This window comes from Sinocyclocheilus anshuiensis, unplaced genomic scaffold, assembly GCF_001515605.1.
Source record: "Sinocyclocheilus anshuiensis isolate Anshui unplaced genomic scaffold, SAMN03320099.WGS_v1.1 scaffold1254, whole genome shotgun sequence".
In the NCBI taxonomy this organism is placed as follows: Eukaryota; Metazoa; Chordata; class Actinopteri; order Cypriniformes; family Cyprinidae; genus Sinocyclocheilus; species Sinocyclocheilus anshuiensis.
The window spans coordinates 325,367-330,444 of record NW_015557130.1 but is presented as its reverse complement, the minus strand read 5'-3'; the positions used below and the strand labels follow the sequence as shown (position 1 = coordinate 330,444).

Genomic DNA, 5,078 nt, shown 5'->3' with positions numbered 1-5,078 from the left:
TGGTTGCTGAGGTGTTCTCAGGGTGTTTGTGAGTGTTGCTATGCGGTTGCTAGGGTGTTCTCGGGGTGTTTGTCAGAGCGTTGCTATGCGGTTGCTAGAGTGTTCTTGGGGTGTTTGTCAGTGTTGCTGTGCTGTTGCTGTGGTGTTCTCGGTGTGTTTGTCAGATTGTTGCTATGCGGTTGCTAGGGTGTTCTCAGGGTGTTTGTCAGTGTTGCTATGTGGTTGCTAGGGTGTTCTTGGGGTGTTAGTCAGAGTGTTGCTATGCGGTTGCTAGGGTGTTCTCGGGGTGTTTGTCAGTGTGTTGCAATGCAGTTGCTAGGGTGTTCTCGGGGTTTGTGTCAGTGTTGCTGTGCTGTTGCTATGCTGTTCTTGTGGTGCTTGTCTAAATGTGTTATGTAATTGCTAGGGTGTTCTTGGGGTGTTTGCCAAAGTGTTGCTATGCACTTACTAGGGTCACCCAAACAGCTGCTACAGTGTTTAGGTAGTTTTTACATGGCTTCTAGGGTACTACTGCCAGTTGCTAGGATTTTCATGGGGTGTTTGAAAGACTGTTGCTATGTAGTTTAAAGGGTGTTTTAGGTAATTTCTGAATGACTCCTGGTATGTTGTCATGCAGTTTCGATGGTGTTCTGGGGGGAGCCAGAGAATTGTTATGCAGTTGCACGAATGTTTTCAGTAGCTTCTAAGGAGTTTTAGGTAGTTTTTAATATGGCTGCTAGGATGTTGCTATGCAGTTGCTAGGGTGTTCTGTGTCATTACTGGAGTGTTGCTATGCAGTTGTTAGGGTATTCTTGGGGAATTGCCAGAGAGTTGCTACACAGTTTCAAGGGTGTTTCAGGAGGTTTCTACGTGGTTGCTAGGGTACTGCTATGTAGTTGCTAGGGTGTTTTGGGTGATTGCCATGTGGTTGCTAAGGTCCTCTAGGTTGTTGTCAGGCTGTTACTATGGTGTTCTTGGGGGTTGCCAAAGTGTGTTCTCAACAGTTACCAGGGAGTTTCAATTCACTTGCAAGGGTGTTCAGTTTCTAAAGTGTTTTAGGTAGTTTCTATCAAAGACTATAGAATACCCAAGATGTTTCACTCGTATAGTTTTGAATAGGGAAAAATGCAACGCTTAATATGGCCGCTCAATCGCAGGAAGCCCTGCCTTCTGAATGATAGAGCCAATCACTAATCGGTAAAGTCAGCGTGTCACTGCAGCTGCCGTTAGAAGTCCCGGTTGCTATAGAAACAGTCAGCGCTCTGAGACGTGCACTCAGGACTGCGCATGCGCACTGGCTGATCTAGCCTGAAAAATAAGCTTTTTATAACGCTATTTGAGCAAAAGAAACAACATTTATGACACAGTTGTTGTCAGATTTCATTGGTGATTTCAATTATAAAATTTAACCGTAAGCTTAGTGAACAGTTTGAGAATTTGATGTTTCCCCATTCAAAGTGATAGGAGCTGCACTTGCATTCCCGAGAGGCATTTCAAAGATGGCCGATGACTTGCCTTAAAGGGACTTTGTTTCTATATGACTGCTAGGGTAATACAATGCAGTTACTAGAATGTTATCAACAGTTGCTAGGGTTTCTGGGTAATTATTAGAGTGTTCCTATGCAAATACTAGGGAACTTTAGGTCACTGCCATACCGTTGCTATGGTTGTTACAGTGTTTCTTTACAGTTACTGGGGTGTATGCTGTTGCTTGGGTGTTTTAGGTAGTTTGTACGTAGTTGCTAGGCTATTGCTATGAAGTTGCTAGGATATGCAGTTGCTGCATTGGCATGCATTTTCTTGGTCTTCTAGGTGGTTACCAGGGCATTGCTAATCTGTTGCTAAGGTGCCGTGGGTGGTTCCCAGGGCATTCTAGGTAGTTTTGGGTGGTTTCTAAGGTACTGTTATGTTGCTAGGGTGTTCTGGGCAGTTGAAATGGAATTTCAGGTGGTTGCTTGGCAACTGCTATGCAGTTGCTAGGGTGTTCTGGATCAATTAGTAAGTAGCAACACACCTATCCTGAACAAGACACATGATTTGATGAATTCGAATTCGAAAACGAATTAATTAATTTGGTACACAAACGCTGCAGGAGACTCACTCTCAACCTTAACACTGCCTGTTAGAGATTTGATAGGATCACTAATCTGCAGTAATAGTGATCTACAGCACAGATGCTTTAGTGCAGTGAAGTCCGAGCACTCCAGGACATTACGGTCCTCTACTGTAAGTACTGCTTGTTCTTTTATTCTCAAACGGTTTCTGCAGGTTAAGAATGTAAATTTAAGACTTTAAGACCTTTCTAAGACCAAGTAAAGAAAGTTTAATAAATAGATTGTATGGATAACAATACATCAGACTTATGGCTTGAATATTTCTGCTCTCAACCACTAAAATATGGAAATAACTTTTACTGAAACTTTTGATCACACCGGGAAAAAAATAAGTCATTTTCTTCCTCAGTATTTTTTTCTTGTTTTCCAGCGCCAATGCCTAGATATTCTTATATCAAGATACACTTACTGGAGAAGGCATAAGATAATAAGTCTTGTTTTGTGAGAAGGTGATAAAAAAATTGTGTGAGTTTTTGATCAAAACAAGAACAAATATCTGCCAATGGGCTGAGAAAAATCGACTTAATTAAAAGGGAAAAAAAAAAGTTTCATTTCCCATTTACAGACATTTGTTATTGTTGCAAGCATAAACTCATTTTGCTCTTTATTTGATAAAACAAGACTTCATCATGTTAAATTTGCATCTCAAATAAATGCATCTTGATTTAAGGATGTTTAGATATTTGTAACAAAACAAAATTACTGAGGAATATAGATCGTTTTTTGTTTGTTTGCTTTTTCAGTGCATGTATCTTTTAAAGCCATGACTTTGTAAATTAAAGACTTTCTGCTGTGATTTAAGATGCTTATAAGGCCTTAATTTGTGGAAGGGTGAATTAAGCCTTTTTAAGACCAGCAGAAAACCCTGCTCAAACCACTGCTTAATAAAGCAACATTACCCAAAACCCCTGAAGGACACAATTTAATGAAAGCAGAATGAAGATGTGACTTACAGCTCCAAAGTATGGGGCCTGATGGACCACTCCTGTACCGTCATCATCACGCACATAGTTATCCACCACCACCGAGAACGCACCGCTCTCCTTACACTGAGAAGAAAAACAAGCGTTCATCAAGACCACTTCTGACATCAGAAGATGAAGTGCTTCACGGAGGAAGACACAACAGAACTGAGCCAAAGAGATCCACTGAATTTAATGCTAACATATTTTTCAGATACAGAAGTCTCAGCGTTCTGTCATTGTTTCCTCAGCCTATGTTCCTTTTAAAGAAAAGTGAGAGTATGAAACGGTCAGCGACTGTGAATCAATCTGCAGTGATGCAGCATTACACAGTTTACCTTGATGAAGTACTCAAAAAGAGGCTTGTATTTTTTGCCCTTCAGGGTGTTGCCAGGAAATCTATAAAAGACAAACACACACGTTATCAACACTGAGCTACAACCACAGAGCAGATAGAGAATTACTGAAGGAGCTGAAACATAAGACAATAATGCTAAAACTCTCTTTGACCTTTGAGAATATGAACATTTACAAGGGGCTATGGCTGATCAATACAGAAGAAGCAGGTGGGAATTTAACTCAAACTGTTACTCGGGTTATGAACAGACGGTCTCAGTTGGTTTGTGAGCCAGAGAACGCATGTCTTGTCTCTGAACTATTGTCAAGTTCACAATGTAGTCCATTCAGACATCAGCTAATCCTTATGTTGCTCCAAACCCGTAAGACTTTCTTCTGTGGAACACCAAGGGAGAACTTGTGAAGAATGTTTACGCTGCTCTCATCGGATATAAATGTGTTGGCAGTGTGTGAACACAACCATCCTATAATGATGAAAATCCACCTGCTCGTTTATTTTAATCCCCATAAGTCATAAGCAGTGTCTCCGAACAAGCCGTTTCCAGAATCTGTAAAATGTGATGTCACATTGCTCAGGCCCCGCCCACGACTGTTTGACGGACACCGCCATATTAGCCGCACACGATCAGAGACGTTTATCTTGACGCTAGAGCATTTGAAAGCAGCATTCAAGGTAGAAATGTCTTATTAAAGCTACAGAAGTTATTCATTCAAGCGCAGTGAGTGATTTTCTGTTTTTATTTATTGTTTGGGTCATATAACAGCGTAGACTGCAGTAGGTACTGTATATTACACTGCTGTCACTTCATACACAGATCTAATAGAAACATGCGATTTGTTTCCCAGCGGTTTACCTTCACAGACATAACTGACTGTTTTTGCAATGCGTTTTTAACATGTGTTTATTTTTACAGTTTAAGCGCAATAAGACATGAAAGAGAACAGTGACAGCTGCTTTCTGTGCGCGTGCTTTGGATGTGTGCGCTCAGAAAACACTATATCAGAAGAAACTGATATGGCTCTAAAATGCATGATTTCAGCACGATAGACATGATAATCAAAACCAAACATGTTTTTTTTTATCAGAGTATCTGAGGCACGAGCTGCAAAGGCTCCGCCCTATTCTGAAAAGGGGGCGGGGAGCAGCAGCTCATTTGCATTTAAAGATACAGGCACGAAAACAGCGTGTTTTTGCTTCCACTCAAAATAGGCATTTTCAAAATGATATAATAAATGATCTGTGGGGTATTTTGAGCTGAAACTTTACAGACACATTCTGGGGACACCTGAGACTTATTACATCTTGTATAAAGGGACTTAATAAGTCCAACTTAATAAGTTGGACTTGTCCGTTTTTGAGATTCAAATTTTCACACAAAGATATCATATGATTTCAGGAGCTTTGTAACGCAGCCCATGGGTCTTTAAATGACAATTTTATACTGCTTTAGCTTTGTTATTGAAGCTGGAAGCTTGTTGTAGTCGCATGGAAAAGAGCGACCGGCGTAGTCTTCACAACGTCTTCTTTTGCGCTCCACAGATGGAAGTCACGCAGGTTTGTAACAATATGAGGGTGAGTGAATGCACTGTTTTTATGCAAACGTCAAGAAGTGCAGTGAAATCAGCTCTACTGGAGCTTCTCATTGCAGTCCCATCACCTCCTGCT

The 5,078-nt window shown here is 40.9% G+C and overlaps 1 pseudogene; it reads right to left on the bottom strand.

Moving 5' to 3' along the window:
• Nucleotides 1–5,078, bottom strand: part of LOC107677939 (isoleucine--tRNA ligase, cytoplasmic-like) — a 75,890-nt pseudogene that overhangs the window by 45,614 nt on the left and 25,198 nt on the right.